We start from the raw sequence: 19,077 nt of genomic DNA on the forward strand, positions 1-19,077 counted from the left end.
TCGGTCAGAACAGCATCTCAACCCTCCGACCGTCAGTGACAGGGAGGTCGTCGCAAGACCCAGAGCTCCGGCCCCGCCTCCCCCAGCACCTGGGAGCGGAAGGGGAGGCCCGGGAGGAGCGGGGAGGAGGGGGAGGGGCTCCCGTCACCTACAGCTCACTCTGCAAAGCACGGTGCAGTCGCAGTGGCAGAAGCAGAAGCAGTGGAAGGTCCACTCCCTGCTGACCATTACGGGCAGGCCCCGGGGCGCAGTCCGGAGGCGCGCTGCTCACATCCTGCCCACTTACCTCTCCTTCCTCAGCCGCCTGGCTTGGGCACTGGGAAACTGATACGCCGGGCAGCCGTCAAATGGGCTTCGCCGCTTCAATGTTTAATGAGGCTTCCCAGCTAACCTATCAGAACCCGCCTGCCTACCCGACTCCAGAAAGCTCTGGGGGCCCAGGAGGAGGGTCCAGACCCCTCGTGGGGCCAGCCCACGGGCCCTGGTGACGCCAGGTGTCTTCCAGAAGGAGCCTCCCACCGTGGCTCGCTCTCCTCTTGCCCCCGCGGGCCGTGGGAGGGGACGAGGTGGGTGCGGACCCAGAGGGAACAGGTGACCAACCGAGGGAAGAGTCCCAGGCACTGCTGACCTTGGCCGCCCACTCTTCCCGAGCTCCATCGGCCGTTCCTTGGATTTCCTCTCCTCTCCTCGCTGCTTCTCTCAGCCAATCCCTGCCCCTCCTGCCTGCTTTCCAGCCCAACCGGCTTCAAGGCCCGCGGGAAGTCAATCCTTCACCCCCTTCCACCACCCTGGACCCCCTTCTGCCATCATACCTGTGGGTGCAGTGGCTGCTCCTTCCGCTGAGAAGGTGCCTCTGCACTTCCCCAGCGGGCAAAGCCCCAGGGCCCATAAAGCCCAGAGTCAAGGGGGTCGCTGACCCCGTGGAGCCTTCCTCGACTCCTAGGTTGCCTCCTGCGGTCTCTCTGTCTCTGACTCTTCCCCTTGAGCCCTGCTCTCACACGAAACATCAGAAAGCATAGCGCTTCTGTGCTGGTCCCCACGTGGGAAACATCATTCCCATGGGTCCCTTGGGAAACGCTTCCCGGCCCCCAGCCCCTCCTCCAGCTCCTCTTTCCCTACCAGTGACCTACTGGGGTCAGGCCCCACCTCCCTTACCATCTTCCCTTGTGATGCTGACTGCTCCGTCTTTACTGCCCTGAGCTAAAATGCAAACATGTACGGCTTTGTAAGGTACCACAAAGGACTTCAAAGGAATCTGGGATCCCCCAGACTTGCTGCCTAGGAGGGGCAGCTCAAGGTTGGCACCTCCTACCCCCCGCCCCCACCCCGACCTTCCTCCCTGACGCGGGGCTCACACGGCCTTGCCTGTCCAGATCTTTCCCCGGATGATTAACGCATCGGTTCTGCTGGGCTTTGGGGCCTTGGGTAGCTAGTCGCTTTCCCTCTTTGGGACTTAATTTCCCACCTGCGGGGCTGAGCCAGAGCAGGCATCGGGTGCTGAGAGCGGCACTCCCCGTTCACACAGCGCACGGACTTGAGGCCACTTGGAGCTAAATCTGAGTCCTGGCTCTGCCACTCTTTGACCTTGGGCATATGGCTGAAGCTCTTTCTCTCTGTTGTCTGGTCTGAAACACAGCGAGAGCATCCCTTATCTTGGGGTGTGCATCTTCAACGCGTTAGTGTCAGCCTAGAGTCTGACATAGCACGACTCAGCCCTCTGCCAGTGCCCCTCCTTCTTAGGGAATTCTGAGTGACTAACATTTCATATCTCTATCTATTAAATTCTCATAACACATCCCAGGAGTGGAATAATCGTTACCTCAGCAGGCCAGGGACGCCCAGAGAGATTAAAAGCTTGTCTATATCAAGTAAGTGACAGAGTCAGAAGCAGAACGAGCTCCTGCAGCTTCCGAGCCCATGTTCTGTCCCCATCAGCTTCCTGTCTCTTCAGAGGTCAGCTCTGCAATGGGTCATGTTGAGAAAACTCCCCAAAGGGGAGGTCTTCAGGAGCAGTTTCTCTCCTTGGTATCCAGTGGTCAGAAACGCAGCTCCGGGCCACCCCACCAGCCACGGACCACTTCTCCTTAGAAAAGCGCTATGCGTTAGGTGCAAGCAGCTGGAGAAACTGAAGGTGAGGTTGCAACCGAAGCTAGGATGCGGGTCAGCAGAGCCGAGTGTTAATTCTCTTTGGGCTTTAGTGTCTCCATTACCTCCAACTGCTGAAGGCGCAGTGGATGGGATGCGCAGAATTCACACCCTGCAGGTGGCAGGGCTCGGACCCCGACTAAGCTGCCTGCTCCACCTCCAGCTGCTAGATGCTCCAGAAGTGTGTGATGACATTTCATTAGCAGTGTTTGCAAAGGGAATCACGAGCTACCGAAACACAGTCAGGCAAACAGCTGGATTTGAGCCCTGTTGCTGCCGGTGCGGGGCTTTCCGAGCTAGTTTCTCTGTGTGTAACGCGAGGGTCTTGGCTGATGTGGCTTGTAAGGTCCTTTTCTACGCTATGAGCCTGTGAACTAGCTAATTAAATGGATTTGGTTCTTCAGCAAGGATTTATTCTAAGTTTTCTAGATGAGCTCACGTAAGAACGTCCTGCCGGTTATGCGTGGCTTGGCTAACCTCCAGCTGTGCCTGAGTCACTGAGGTCACACGGTAGGGCTGCTCCTGCACTCTGCCGCTGAGGCCAGGCCACTCTCCGCCCTCCACGCCTCAACTGGAGAGGCCCCTGTGTCTTGGGCAGACCCTTCCCCGGCGTGGGGTGCTCTGCGCTATGTGCAGAAACAGGAGGGCACCCTTCTGGAGCATCAGTTTGTTTTTTTTTTTTTTGCGGTACGTGGGCCTCTCACTGCTGTGGCCTCTCCCGTTGCGGAGCACAGGCTCCAGACGCGCAGGCTCAGCGGCCATGGCTCACGGGCCCAGCCGCTCTGCGGCATGTGGGATCGTCCCGGACCGGGGCACGAACCCGCGTCCCATGCATCGGCAGGCGGACTCTCAACCACTGCGCCGCCGGGGAAGCCCTGGAGCATCAGTTTTACTGGATGGGAAATAATTCCAAATAGGGAAGGAGGCACAGATACACCACGGAGAAGAACATAAAATCTGCGTGAGTTTTTACAACATGGCCCAGGACTTGCAAGGACTCTGGAGGCTGGGGGTCTCTTGCAGCTCCACCGCACACCAGCCCCAGGACAGGCGGGATCCTGACCGGCATCCAGGGCCCTGTGACTCACTCTCTGAGCCTCGCCCCGGTGCGCTCTCCTAACCTCTCTGTTCTTCAGTCGGTCGCCTGCGGCCTCCTGAAATGTTGCTTTCTTTCCCGCCTTTCTCTGGTGCTTCCTCTGCCTGTGATGTGGCACGTTCCCTCCTCTGCCCCACAAGCCCATGGCCCCAGGCTTGCTCAGGGACTTGGTGAAGCCCCGCCCGCCAGGCCCCAGGCTGTCCTTTATCAGAGTTGTGTAGGTGCCTGTGTGCACCCCTGCCGGACTGCGAGCGCCTTGAGAAGTGAAATACCCTACATTTATGCCCCACACCACCGTGTCTACTTCTCAAAACCACCTGACAGGCTGTCAGTACAACCCCATGCAACAGATCAGAAATGGAGTTTCAGAGGCATGAATTACCCCCAATCGGTGGTAAAGATGGGTGAAGCCAGGACTCTTTCAGTCCCACCCGTCTGCCACCGCAAACAGCATGCCGTGTCCCTCCAAAGCTGGGAGACAGGTGGGGTGCTATCCACGGACAGTGGCAACTGGGGCTGGCCGGCCGGGGCAAACCATCGCTGAGTCCATTTAGAAGCCACGGGCTGTGGCCAAGAGCTGCGCAGGAGCCGCAGAGGCAGAGCACGAGGCTCTCAGGCCTCAGGAAGTCCCAGGCAGCCGGGAATCGGCACGGATGCTCCCTCTAAGCCCCGGCAAGAGCCACGGCGCCAGGGCAGGACATCAGCATGTAACTTTTCACCTCTGAAGATCTGTCTGGCAGGGAGAGGAGGCCATGAAGGCCTGGGGCTCGAGGGGAAGGTCTAGGCCCTTCCAGACCTGGCCCTGACTGTTCCGCAAGCCTCACCGATTCCCCCACACCCGTCCAGGGTGGGAAGTGCCCCCGTGAAAGGCTCAAGCACGTCTCTGTGCCTTTGCACGCGCGGCTTCCTCACCTGACTGTCCTCTCTCTTCTCTAACTGGCAAACTTCTATCCATCCTTGAAGCCCCAGATCCAGCATGCCCTCTGCAGAGGCTTTCCTGGAGCCCTGTCCCTGCATCTCAGGCTCCCGAGGCCCTGGACTTACTTCCCTCTGTCCCCGCACTAGCCACACTGTACTGTCAAGTCCCTCTTCTCTGCCTGACTGAGCTCTGCAGATGCAGGAACCGTGTCTTGGTCCTCTCTGTGTGCTGGTGCACGGCCCATAACAGAACAGGCCCAGGATATGCCTGGTCCTTCATCCATCACACAAACGTCACTGTGCGCGGCACTGGGGATACAGCTGTGGACACAAACCACTCTCCTGGGCCCTTGGTTCTCGAGAGGAAAGACAGGCAACACGGTAGCACGTAACAGGAGGAACGCAGCAGGAAGAGCTGAAGGGGCAGGTGTGTGGGTCCTGCCTCCCTGACGAGGCGTCATGTGAGCCATGGGTTACTCGGAGGGAAGAGCATTCCAGATAGAAGGGACACCGGGGTGAAGGGGCACGTGTGGCACAATCGGGGGGCGACCAGGAGGCCGCTGTGATTGGAAGTAAGTGGGTGAGGTAGAGAGTGGGGTGGAAATGAATGAGCAAGGCAGCCAGGGCCAGGGAGGTCCACGCGGGCCTCAGTCAGGGTTTGGATTTGATTCTGGGTCAGACTGTAAGTCTCTGGAGAGTCCTGAGCAAGGCTCGACCTGGCTTGACCTAGACATGGAAAGATCAATCTGCTTGTGTGTGGAGAACAGACTAAGCGCAGAAGCAGGCAAATCAAGTAGGTGTCCACTGTGAAAGCCCAGTCGTTTGTTGAATGAATAAATGATGAATGAAGGCAGGCAGCTGACAAGCGGGTGGGGGGCAGGGTCTCAAATGCTCACACCCTGTCCACTCTAGAAGCTGCAGGTTGCATCCAGGTCCAGCACCTGGGTTTCTGCGTCCCTGGGATGGTCACTTACTAAAATGTTTGAGCTGGCTCTTATCCTATATGAGCTAAAGTTGGCAGAAGGCTGACCTGGAAATTATCATTCTTTAGGAAAGATATTGAGTATGCTAACTGAGAAAAAAGAAAATGGATGCTAATTAATTTTTGACTTATTTCAGAAGAAGTAGGCATTTCGCTATAAAGATGGGCCAGGTTAAACGCCCATAATAATCAACCCGTGATCAAGCTGGGTTATGATTTAGAAAGTGTGGAGGCCACCAGCTGACTGGGATCTCTTTGACAGGCCATCTGGCCCACTGGGCAAAGGCCTGGACTTTGAATCAGAGACTTGGGCTCTGTCACTCACTAGTGTAGCCTTTGGCGAATCACTGCTGTGAGCCTTCGTTTCTTCAGCCTTAAAGTGGGGACAGGAATTCCTAACCTGTCCCCGACAGTCTCAGGAGGATGCCAGGGGACCCAGTGAGACCAGGCGGGACAGGTACAACAAAAGACACGTTCCTTTCCTTGAGGAGCGTGTGGGCCAGCCCCCGGGCACGTCACTGTTTCTTCCCACACCAGTGAGGACTCTGGCCGTTTCTGAGGGCTGAGATCTCAGACAGTGTCCTGGGATGGGGTGCTCCAGGACACTGTTGCATTCTTAGGGTGCTTTACAGCTTGCAAGTCACATTCCCACTTATGTTATCATTTGAGTCTCACAGCAACTTTGCAGGTGGTTATTATAACCACCTTTAACGATGAGGAAACTGAGGCTCGGGGTGATGAAACGGCTTGCTCAAGGTTTCACAGGCTCTTGTGTGACAGGGCCTGGAGCACGGGCCTGGCACTCTGTCCTCTGCCCCCAGAGTCTGTGTCATCTGTCAGTCGCTGTGCTGACCACAGGCTGCTCACCACGACCCAACGCGAGATGTACTTGGTGGGCACTGGCGAGGCGGGCATCCATAATGGACCATTCAGGAGCTCAAGCCCCAACTGAGCATGTGGTACCCAGGTCAGATCTAAGGAAAACGAAAAGCCCCAAAGAAATCCTCCCATTAGCGTTAGGGAGATGACCCTGGGGCCGGTGGAAGGAGGTCCTCCTTCTCCAGGATGGGAGCTACACACAAACCAGCAGTGCTTTAAAGGAAGACAATGATGGCAGCAGGCTGCTGCTGGGATGCTCAGAAATCAGGGGTCCCAAGAAGGCTACAAAGTACTGCCAAGGTGCAGAGGGAGACCCCAAGGGTCAGGTACAGCCTCTCCTTGGACCCTTGACTTGAACTCACCAGCCCAGCCCAAGCAGCCCGGCCTCCCTGTGTCTCCCAAGGCATCACCACAGGAGTTGATATGTTAGTTAGTTAACTTTTCAAATACTAAAAAAAAAAAAAAAAAAAAAAAAAGAGTAACTTCAAATTGTTATAGTAATTTACAGGTGACAAAAAACTTGCACAAACATCATCTCATGTTATCCTCACAACAACCCTGTGAGGTAGGTGTAGTAAACCCATTGTACAGATGGAGAAACTAAGTCTCAGAAATCTGAAGTGACTTGCCCGAGGGCACAGCCTTGGCACAAGCAATGCACGAACCCAGACTTGCCTGACTCCACGTCCGATACACGTGTACCCCAGGGCCACAAAGAGCTGGAGGTCGGTGAGAACACGGCTGCTGGCTGGGGAAGGCGTATTCCTCGGTTCAGGGTGCTGCTAGGCGGGCCAAGGTGACGGGTGCGATTTCTGTGTGAGACAATTCTATGTGCCATGTCCCTCAATCACAGATAGCACCCCTCGCCTTGCGCCCAGTTCCAAAAGTGGTGCTGGTCCAGGAACGTCGTCTTGGTCTGCAGAGGATGGCGTGACGGCAGGAAGCATCAGGCCACGTGAGGGACAGACAGACAGATGTGTGACCGCACCAGTGAGCTCACCTACTGTCCAAACACCTGGGTTGTGTTGGCCCTTCTTCGGGGCTCCTGCCCTCAACGGGCTCACAGTCTAGATGAGCAAATAGCGAGCTCAAACCAAGTGGATGACCATGTGCTGAGAGGCAGGAGGAGGCCCCTGGAGGGGAGGGGAGGGGAGGGGAGGGGAGGGGAGGGGAGGGTGCCTTGTGGCTCGCAGCCCAAGCACGAAGCACGAGGACAACACACGTGAGGCTGGGGTCTGGGGTCGGGCCCAGTGCACGTCCGTGTCAGGATAGACCATCCAGTGCAATCGCAATATGGGGCTGGAGGTCTCAAGACCGGCAAGTCCCCGGGTCTTGGTTTGCCCCCCCTCACCTGTATGGATGCAGCCAGAGCTTGTCAGTTAGACAGTGTGCTGGTTTTTGAGGGTCCAGAGACAAACAGGACACTTTCTGACTTCCCAGCCTGACCGAACGCACATGCTGAGAACAATGTGACATGCTAGGCGGCATTAACCCCTGCGATGGAGGCGTAAATGAGCACCGTGGGAGTGCGGGGAAGGAGCGGGGCACCCTGCCACGGTGGCCGGAAACGGCTTTGTCTGCAGAGCCAGGGTCCTGCAGAAGGAGTGGGGCTCGGAAGAGTGGGGACAGGAGGGCACGCCGGGGGTGGGGGGGCTCTGGGGAAGGTGCCCTGGTGAGTCACCGTGGGTGCAGGTGGTAGGACGCCCCGGGGGCTGGTGCGCAGGAAGCGGCCACCAGGGGGCAGGCAGGAGATGACGCGGAGCCTCAGGGAACGGGTGTCCTCAGTGACCCTTTGTCGGGGATAGAAAGTGCCCACGGCCTCCGCAGGAGGGAGGTGAAAACAGCTTTTTTCCTTAGGAGAAAAAAGCAGGTAATTTTAAGAAGAAAAGAGGTTTATGAAAAGCAGAATCCAGCCCCGGCTCTACGAAGCCGGGAGGTGGGGCAGTGAGAGGAAACGGCTCCGGGCCTCACTCTTCAGGAGAGGCCCCTGGCCTGGGCGCCCTCCTGTGGGAGCTGACGCTGCAGCGGTTAAGGACATTGGAAAGACTGGGGGAACATTCATCACCAGCACCGGCTTGAAATGCACCAACGAATGATGTTATCACAAGCAAACCAGGTAACAAAAGGCCACACCGCTATGTTCTGAGAGACGTGCTTTAACTCATCCCGTGTGGATTTGCACCAAGCTACCAGGTGCTCCTTTTCCTTTTTTGCAGAGTCCCAAAAGATAAAATGGAACTATTCTGGTTGTCATCAGGGTGTGAGGGTAGGACATGCCTGGTGAACCCCTGGAACTCCACAACATAGACAGTTTGAAATTCACTGCATTCAACCCCAAACTGTAAGCAAAGTTGCCTTTGACCAGGCAAGCCCCTGTGCCCCTCCCTGCCCAGCGCCAGCATCAGGCTTTAACGCCCTGAGGCATTCCTGCATGTAATCCTGAGCCCAAGGCCTTTAAAGGAAAGCCACACTCCCACGGAGCCTGGATGCTCTGAGGTGTTACCTCCTGCTCGTGACAAGCCAGCCAGTCTTCAGAACTCCTGCCACCAGCACCATGCTTTGCTGTACACCCATGATCTCATCTGAGGTAGGCATGACCACCCCATTTTACAGATGAAGAAGCTGAGGCTGGGAGGAGTCCTGCCCAAGGTCTGACAGCCTACAGCAGCAGGGCTGCTCCTGGCCTCTCCCCTGTGAATGCAACTTCACGGTCCTGCCCTAGAAGCCCAGGCACTGGGACATAGGTCCTCCCAGCACCCCTCCGGGGGCTCCAGAAGCCCTAAGGTTCTGGGGAAACGGACTCCCGCCTCCAGTGCTGGCTTTAATGGTCTCCTGCTTCAAGCATTCTTGGGCCCCAGACCCTGGCAGTCTGTGCGGAAGGCCCAACATGCCGTGGGGTGCCCTCTGGGCCGTCTCTTCCACTCTTCCCGGCACACTCAGGCTTGGTCACATGCACATGACATTGGCCCCCTCCCCTCATCACTGCTGGTGACCTACTGGGAGCGTCTATGACTCTGGGATGAGTTGAGGGTCGCCGCATCTTCGGATTTGAAGAGTTTCTTGAGGTCTTAGCGGGAATGGAGGAGGGGACCCTCAGTTTTGGTCTGGGGTCTTCCCACTCTGAGTGAGCTACAGGACAGCATGACTCTGCCCATTGGGAGGGTGGACTGGATGTCACTGGAGAGAACACAGACAAGCCAAGCTCTCCAGCCCTCCCGAGCCCCGCCTTCCAGGCTCCACAGCTCTCTTCCTAGCCCCACCCTGGGCCTGGGTCCCAGGGAAAATCCTTCTTTAGGAAGGAATGGGCGTGATGTGGGACAGCGGGAGGGGGCTTGGGTGCAGCTCCGCCCCGATGTGCTGTGCAACCCGCACAAGTCCCTCCCCGCACCGGGTCCCAGCGGCAAAAGGGAAGCCCAGCGCCCTGACGTCTAAGCCCTTCTCTGGTCCCACATCAGTGCTGGCCGGGCCTCCACCATCTGTCCTCCACACCTGTGGAGGCTTGGAGGGGGAAGATTATTCTCAAAAGCCCACTCCCGCCAGAGGGCTGGAGGCCATCAGCCTGGGGCCTCGCATCCGGTGCCACCAAGGCCCTACCCTTCAGGAACAAGGAAAGACAACTAGACAGTGACTGCGGGAAGTTCCGAGAGAACCTAGTTTAACGAAAGAGCGCTCCTCTGCTGACAAGGAACAGCAGTGCCTGTGAGGGGGGCAGAGCAGAGGCCTGGAGGAAACAAGCTTTATTTACCGGACACCTACAGGTACAGGTGTCACACAGGAATTGTGTGGGGTGATCCTCCAGCCATCAGTGGTATTATTATATCCGTTTTATAGACGAAGTGACTCGTCAGGGTCACACTGCTTGTGAGTAGCAGAAATTTGAACCCAAGGGTGATACTGTGATTTATAATAAGAAATGTACATTCGGTCTTTGCACACTGTTCCCGGCATATAGCTCCTAAAACCCTTGTAATTTCCTAAACAGGAGCCAAAGGGGCATCTTTCGTGATAACATTTAGGCTCCTTCCCAATTCCTGACACAGCTGCAGAGCATGGAGGTGAGATGGGTGTATTCTAACAGGCCCTTTCAACCACCCTTGAGCTGATGTTAATGCAGTGACTTTTGATTGGAGGGCTGGAACTTTCAGTCCCCACGCCCTCAACCTCTACGGAGGGCAGACTGGCTAGAGATTGGGTTCAATCGCCTGTGGCCTATGTAATGAAACCCCCATAAAAAACCCAAAAGGATGGGGCTCAGAGATCTTGGGCTGGTGGACATGTGGAGGCTGGCGAGGGTGCTGCCTAGAGAGGGCACAGAAGCTCTGGGCCCGTCCCACACGCCTTGCCCTGTGCATCTCGTCCATCCGGCTGTTCCAGAGTTCCATCCTTTCTAATACACTGGTCGGTAATCCAGTAAGTCAGACATTTCTCTGAGTTCTGCAAGCCACTCTAGCAAATTCATTGAACCTGAGGAGGGCACAGGCCCCTCTGACTCATGGCCTGTTGGTCAGAAGCACAGGTGACTGGCTCCTGAAGGGGGTGGGGGCGGTCTTTTGGGGCTGAGCCCGTAGCCTGTGGGATGCTGCCTGCAGGCAGCGTCTGGACCGCTTGGCGCGCTGTCGGAGGGACGCGGTGCCGGAGCACAGGCGTGCTCGGAGGAGAGGTGGGAGGAACGCGTGGCTCTCCTTCACACCGCGGTACCCTGGCTCCAAAATGTACATTCCCCACCCACCCCCCGCCTCCCGGGGGCCCCGCTGCCTCTCCTGCTTGTCTCTGGAGGAGAAGAGGAACAGTGTTCAGATCCCAGCCTCCCTTATCCAGCCGGCACTGTTAGGTGACGACCCAAGGAGATACCAGACGTGACGAAGACCGAACTCGTCTCGTTTTTACAGAACTTCTAGCCCTTCCTTTCAGACTCAATGGCCCCTTTTTATTACAAACATTTTATAACACTCCCTGTATTATACTGAAGTGAAATTTAAAGATTATATAACCTACCTACATAAATTAGAAAAAAATAATAAAGGAGAGAAGAGAGAGAAGTAACCAATAATAAGACAACACTGCACCACGTAACAGCTCAGACAACTACAGTAGGAGACATCATCAGTCAGGTGCCGGCACCGCCCCCAGACACACAGTGGCCACTACTGACACAAGCGGTTTCAATAATGCGGTGCTGTGTATCTCACCAGCCATAACGCTGGACATAAGATTTTCCAAAAGAGAAAACAACTCTTGGTAAAGTTACAAACAAACTAAAGCACAATTTTCTTCCGAAGCACGGGGTGGCTGCATTCCTAGAAAATCCAGCACATACTAGAACTGGTATTAAAAAAAAAAGGAGGGGCTTCCCTGGTGGCGTAGTGGTTAAGAACCCGCCTGCCAATGCAGGGGACACGGGTTTGAGCCCTGGTCTGGGAAGATCCCACATGCCATGGAGCAACTAAGCCCGTGGGCCACAACTACTGAGCCTGTGCTCTAGAGCCTGCGAGCCACAGCTACTGAGCCCACGTGCCACGACTACAGAAGTCTGCACACCTACAGCCTGTGCTCTGCAACAAGAGAAGCCACCGCGATGAGAAGCCCGTGCACTGCAACGAAGAGTAGCCCCCGCTTGCTGCAACTAGAGAAAGTGCAGCAATGAAGACCCGACGCAGCCAAACATAAATAAATAACTTAATTAAAAAAAAAAAAAAGGAGTGCTTTTTCTCGCAACACAGTAAAGTTCTGTCTCAGATAATTAGGTTCCTTGCTTCCATGTGTTTGGTGGAACACGCAGGACAGTACGGGATCACGCGGGGCTGCCCAGCGCACCGTGATGCGTCCAGTGCTCCTGGCCCTCTGTCCACCGGCCACCAAATGCCTCCTCTCCGCTCCCACACTGTCCCTGTTGGAACCACCTGACTAGTCCAGCCTAAGCACCGATGCCTGCACGGCAGAGGAGACACGCCTGAAGCCACAGGCATGGTGGCGGCCGAGCTGGCCAACAAGCAGATGCCCGACCTCCAGGCCAGGCTCTTCCCACCGAGGGCGGAGCTTCCCGGGGAACCCAGACGCTGTGCTGGGGGAGCCTCTGCCTTAGTCGGACGGGGCTTGGCTGGTCACCATCACAGCCTTTCATGCGTCATGCTGCGCTAAACGCCTCAGAATCTGCCCATCTTACAGATGGAGAAACCGAGGCACAGAAAAGGGAGGTGATTTGCCCAGGCTGCATGCAGGCGGGCAGCACCCAGGTCTGCTCACCTCCGGGCCACCATGGCCTCTTCCTCCGCGGAGCCGACGGGCACCACACACAAAGGGCTCTGAGGGCCTCTGGCCTGGGGGGACCTTGGAGGACAACCAGCACTGCATGTTTCAGATGAGGAAACTGAGGCCCATGGAGGTCACTGTGCTGATCGAGGGCACACGTGAGGAGCAGAGCTGCGACCAGAGCCAGACCTCCTGAGTCCTAGCCCAGAGGAACAGAACTTGGGCTCCTGAGATTCAGGAAGTCAAAAAGGCTGCTGCTTCTCACACGCATTTCCTGAGCTCCCTGGGTGCCTCTCCGGCTCTGTTCCTGGAAAATGGCTGGTGACTAAGGCTATACCAGTCCTACCACCAGTAGAACCAGTAAGGTGGCGGGGAAGCAGACCCCACAGAGGTGTTGTGAGTAAAACACGTAAGTACCCCGGCAGAGGGGATGTGCAGGGCCGAGGGTGCTGGCTGTAGCGCCCGCGACAGGAGGCCGTGGGGTGCGGCAGCAGGTGCACGGGCCGGGTGCTGGCACCACCCGCCGAGGTCTGTGCTCTCCAGAGCTGCCGCAGAGCCATCGGGGAGGCCAGCTCCCCTCTGTCCTCCCCCTTCAACCAGAGAAGTAGCTCCAAACGGCAAAACAAAAAAACAAAAAAACTCCAGTTTTTTTCTGTTCTGGCCTCTCCTATTGCAGAGCACAGGCTCCGGAGGCGCAGGCTCAGCGGCCATGGCTCACGGGCCCAGCCGCTCCGCGGCATGTGGGATCTTCCCGGACCAGGGCACGAACCCGTGTCCCCTGCATCGGCAGGCAGACTCTCAACCACTGTGCCACCAGGGAAGCCCTCCAGTTTTTTTGGAAAAAAAAACTTGGCTAAGTATCTCTAAGATCCTTCCCATCTTTAAATTTATTTCTAAATATAGGTTAATGAGGGAATTATTCATCTACACACTTGCTTTTCCAACAAAAGAGCCATTCTTCTTTTTCATGTTACCGAGTGACTCATTCAGGGAAACGCTTTCTCAGACGGGCACCCAGACACCTGACAGCTAGGTCTTCTAACTCCTAGACCCCCTCCCTGCTTTAGGAAGCCAGATGAAGGAACAGCCAAGGAACCTCTCTGACCTACTGACATGATTCTAGATTCTAAACAGAAAGAAGTTCCTCCAGCAGAAGTAAAGTTCCAGGGAATGAAAGAGAGTGAATGTTTTCTTCTACGTCTATGCAGCCGAGCATGAATAACAACGACTCCTAAGATACAGATGAAGTAACACTACGCCACAGCAGCCGGGCGAGGGAGGTGTATTTATTATCTGTCGTGAGCCTGAAACACACTACATGAGAGCAGGCTGCCTCCACTCGTTTGCCAAAGGAAATAAAAGATCTCTTGGTCATTAGAGGACGCACCTGCCGTGGGAGTGGGAAATTATGCAGACGTGACTAAAGGCGCAGGAGGTTTGCAGCCCTGCGTGTTGTACTGTACTTAATTAAAGCTACTCCTGAAAATAATGGGAAAAATGAAAGCTCAAATTAGCATATGAAGAACGGTCATCATACTAGTAAACAAAAACGCAAATTAAAATGATACGTTTTCCCTTCTCTTGTGTTTGCTAAGGTTATAGGAGTACTAAGGCCTGGTCCTGGTGCGGGCTCAGCAGTGGGTGACCATCGACTGGGCTGGACACAGTACAAACCAGTACTCTCATTCCGGAAGGTGTATTCAGCAAGATACGTCAAAGCTTTAGAAATGTATGTATTGTTTGACTCAGAAATATCCCAAGATATAATCGGACAAGTGTGTAAAGATGAACATGAGACACAAAGCATACATACAAATTAACATATAAACATACAACAGAGCCTGAGAGCCTGTAACAGCCCTCTGTTACACGAATATAGTAGTGAAAAATGGGGACAACTTACTTACAAGCCGAAGGCTGGTTAAATTGTAGTAACATCTCTATATGGTACTCAGTGCAACACTCTGGCCACTTAAATGGTGAGGAGATCCGACTTCCTTGGCACAGAAGGACATGCGTACCATAGTGCCAAGTGAGAAAAGCTTACAAGACAGTACATACAGACTATTTCTGGGGAATAGCTCTTCAGTCATATGTGAACACAGAAAACTCTGGAAGGCTACGTAAGTGTTAACAGCAGTCATCTCTGGGTTTTAGGATCAGAGATAATTTTTTGTTTGCTGGTCTGTATTTTCTATTTTTCAGTTATAAACAAGGACTACGGATGATGAGGAATGCTGCCTCCCGGACGTGCTAGGTCCTTCGGGAAGTAAAGAAGGACATTCTTCCTTCCCGTTTCTACACAGGGCTTTTCCTGCTTCTAGCATCGGCCACAGTGACCACATCTGTTAGCAGTGAACTAGCATTCACTCTGTCCAGACAATATACATAAAACCTAAACCGTTAGGGCTAGAAGGACCTGTAGAGAGCTTGATCAAGTCTGTATCCCTCCTTTCAGAGACGGGGAAACTGGGGCCCCCAGAGAAATGACCTGTTTAAGGTCAGAAGCAGGCTCACATGGAAGCATATGGAAGCAGTTGCCTTTACAAGGCCACTAAACTGTGAACTGAAGTCTGCTAAGAGAATGAACTGCAGCGGGGAGGGAAGCTGAGCTGGGCCGGGTGGCCAAGTATAGCCTGTAAACACTGCTGCCCTGCCTGACAGCTGGCGGCTTTACCAGACGGTGGTGCGCGCCCACTGAGGACAGCAGCCGCAGGGAGTCCAGGTACGTGCATCAGTGGTGTGGGAGCTGAGACGGTGCAGACCTGCCGGCACCGAGGCCCGCGTCCTCGGTCCTCTTTCTGTAGCAGCTGTAACGTGCCATGAGCCATGCTCACCGCCCTGACCAAGCCCCTGTGATCCCCAGAGCAAGAAGCCCACCCGGAGCTGTGGGCTCAGGCTGGGCCCACGGCTGGCTGACCCTCCCCTCTGACCTACTGAGGCCCTGCAGAGCTGTAGAAAAAACACTGGATTTTAAAGCAGGAGCCCTAAAATTGAGTCTCAGTTCCACTGGAAGGTCCTGGCAGACATGCCACCTCTTTTAACCCCAAGTCCCCATCTGAATAAATGTGTCTAACAGTAGCCGGCCTGACAACCTGTGGGAAATAAAAGCCAAATTATAGGCTCTTTAGAGTATAAGAAGTCCTTTCTTAGCCAGCTGAGGCCTACCTGTGGGGCTGCCTGGTTAGTGGGAGCCCCTTCCCTCAAGAAGGGCAGGGAAGGGGCATGTGGGAGAAGATCCTGGTAAGAAACGAAAATCCTGGGCTTTGCAGAGGAAGCCTAGATGTTATTATTACTACAGTCATTATCTCTGCCATCCAACTAGACCACAGAAGCCCCACTCTGAGTCTCCCTAAGCACACACACCACCCGCGGCCATCACACCTCGTCACGGAGCGGTACCCACAGGGAGGCCCCGTTTCCGCCAATGTCGGCACTCCTCCTTCACGCAGAAGACGGCTGCGCGTTAGGAGACAGACGGCTCCTCCCCACACCCCAAACTACCTCCAGGTGCCAATTTCTATAGAAAAAGCCCCAAGAACCCAGGGGCTGACTGTCCCCCTATCCACTGAGATAACCCCTGAACCCAGAGCCTTGTGGGTCCCAAGAGAACCCTGAGCCAGCTCTGCACTCCTGTGCCTCCCCAGGGAACCGAAAGCACCAGGCAGCAGGACCATTATTTAATTTGTTGATTTGACTTGCTAAATTGGCTTTAGGTTCCCTAGGTTGGGCCTGAAGTTGAAGAATGAGTATCCAAAACTCACTGGCATAAAAAGACAGGTTTTGTGGGTGCCAAGGAACAAGGCCAGCAAAACAGATCTCTCAAGGGTCTGACTCTCTCCTCTCTCTTCCACGTAGAAGTCAGGCAGCGAGAACATTGCTCTGTTGCGCCCGTTCTTTCTCCAGAATAATGTCAAGAACTCTGGCTGAACAATGGGTTTCACCAGGGTGACAGGCAGGAAGGAACAAAGAAAGAACAGAGTCGTGACCTGTCCTCAGCACACAGAGGGTGCAAACTGCGAGAGTGGGTCAAGTCCTGGGTGTACATCCAGGGAAGCCCCTTCCCCTCTTGAGCCCCAGCCTCCTAACCCAGCCATGCTGTGTGGGGACTCACTTCCCAGGGCTGCGGTGAGAATCAGGTAAGAGAAAGGGGTGTGAAGACTGGGCAGCCACGATTTGCTCTCCTTTGCTTTCAGGTTTGTATCTAAGCATCTTGTGTCTGCCAGCTTTGTTGGACCCCAGGAGGCCACACTAGTGTCGCTCACGCATGAGGGGGAGGTGGGACATGCTGATGAGACCCTGAGTCTCAGGAAGTCCACGATCCGATGGCCCGAGCCCCAGATGCCTAGCACAGAACAGGACATGCCAGTGAGGAGAGGAGGGAGCAGAGGTGGGCACTTAGGAGGTGCCAGGCTCCATGCCGGGCAACTGAATCCTCTCCACAACTCTGGAAGAGGGACTTATGACCCCATTTTACAAATAAGGATGCTGAAGCCTACAGAAGATAAGCAAATTCAACAGGACCAAAGCGGAAAGAACCAGTATCATTCACGCTCTTATTCCATACCAGGCACGATACACTAAGTACTCTATAAACGTTTTAAACTTAACCCTCATGACAACCCTAGGAAGTAGGGTTTATTACCCCAAGGCCACTTAGTATAAGATCTCACTGCCTCCGAACACATGCTTTTCTCACTACACTTGACCCCTGAACAACGTGGCGGTCGGGCTCTGAGTCTGCATGGGTGAAAACCTGCGTGTAACGGCACAGCTGGCCTCCACATCCACGGCTCTGCACCCGCAGATGCGACCAACTGCGGATCATGTAGGGCCGGAGACGCATTCATGGAAAAGAAACCACTGTCAGTGGACCACTTGCTTCAAAGCCGTGTTGGTTCAAGGGTCCACTGCACCGCAAACGGCCTCCCACCGAGGAGGGCAGAACACAGTTTGCCGATACAGAGGGGATCTGATAGAAGCCTCACTATTATCCTGCAGCAGAGGCCTCCTGCGGTAGCTGGTGGAGAGGCTGCCTGTGCCCTGCCCGCGCTCTGAGGCCTGAACTACAGGTCAGCGTGGCACAGCCGTATCGTGGAGTGGCACTCCACAGTGACAGAGCCGGCTGCAGAGACACATGGGTCCAGGGGCGGGTCTCTCAGACGTAATGTCGAGGGACAGAAATCAGGCGTACACTATATGATCCATTTACACGAAGTTCGAACACAGGTAAGAGTGCTCTGTTGTCACGGAACTTGACATCCTGGTTTTCCTGGGAGGGGGCGGAGGGATTTGGTCCCTGTCAGGGCCTGGCAGGGGTTCTGCATATGCATTTGTACAAGCTCAGCGAGCTCACACTTCAGGTTTCTGTACGGTACAGTGCGGTACACCCCAGGTGAAGAAAACGCTTCCTCCTCAGCGGCCCCACGGTCTCCCCTCCACCAAAGGCCGTGGAACCGGGATGGGCGACTACTATTCATGATGAAAGTTTCAAATCAGGCCGCTGTCACCTCGTGAGCACACATCCACCCCCTACCCCAACAAAGACACCCGTTCAACCCAGAGGAGACGCAGGAGGTCGGGGTTCTGAATCTGAGTTACTACCTGGCACCGGGAAGTTATTTCTTCATACTAGGTCACATGATTCCTATCTGAAAATGAGGGCTGGATTAGCTGATTTCCTTGTGATTCTATGGTGAAGTTAAAAAAATAACTAGTAGTTGCTTTGCATCAGTCATCTGAATAAAATAAGACCTTCTTTTCCCCCCTTAATGTATCTGTATGTACAGATAAAATAAAGCTTAACTCCCACATCCCGGGGCCAGTGAGGCAGCTCGGATCGGAAACCTTAAACTCAGCTCCCTCCACCACGAAGCTCAAGGCTTTTGGGTGGAAAAAAAGACAGCTGACTACGCAGTTATTTGGTGCCTACAATGTTGCAGGCAGGCCCTGCACTCATCACGCACACCGCTGTGGTTCCTCGCTGCGCACCCCCAGTTCTCAGCAGAAAATCCACAAACCCTGGGGCCTTTTCACAGTGGGGACAGAACTCTACAAGTACCAGTTCTATGTACGACCTGCGGGAAGCATACTCAAAACGTGTTCTTTATTTTCTTAAAAAAACTCTCCTAGGGTTTAAATTGGGTCCCAAAGCTCCAACCTGTCAGGCACAATAGGTATTGAAAAGCCATCTCCCTCCAGGTTCCACTTCCCACCCCAATTCTGGCAGCAGTAGCAGCAGCAGCAGCAGTGACAGTAATAATACCCACAAATACTAATACTGGGTGATTAATACGTGTCAGGCAGCCTGCTAACATACATTCGACTTCATTTAAACTTAGAAACAACCACATATCACCCATCTTATAGCTAAAGAAATTGAAGCCTAGAAAAATGACCAGGACTCAAGGCCAGCAGGGCACCCCGAGGCCCAGTTCCTCACTACCACGCTCTACCAAGGTAAGATCTCCAGCAAAGTGCAGGACTGTCTGTGGCCACCGAGATGCCAACATCCTGGAAGGCCTGCGACCTCCCTCTGAAGCTAACGCTACAAATTTCCGAGAACGGCCGCGTGTGCTCTTGCTCCTTTGCTCTACCTGCCCTGCACGGAAGCTTCTGCTAGCGCCCCTTGCCGCCCCCAGCCCACTGTCTACACCCCAAGCCTTCCAATTTGGAGCCCTTCACTGTGCAGTCCGTGCCACCCTTCTAATTCCACATCCAATCTCCTTGCTACCGGCACCGCGGTCTGCAGACACTGCAGCGCTCTCTTTCCCAGCGTGTGCTGGGCTTTCGGGCCCACGTGCCTTTG

At 54.7% G+C, this 19,077-nt stretch overlaps 1 protein-coding gene across 1 annotated transcript in view; it reads right to left on the reverse strand.

Moving 5' to 3' along the window:
* The window catches only part of EVL (Enah/Vasp-like), a 165,475-nt gene that overhangs the window by 31,145 nt on the left and 115,253 nt on the right, over positions 1-19,077 (reverse strand).

This window comes from Tursiops truncatus, chromosome 2 (genome assembly GCF_011762595.2).
Source record: "Tursiops truncatus isolate mTurTru1 chromosome 2, mTurTru1.mat.Y, whole genome shotgun sequence".
Classification (NCBI taxonomy): domain Eukaryota; kingdom Metazoa; phylum Chordata; class Mammalia; order Artiodactyla; family Delphinidae; genus Tursiops; species Tursiops truncatus.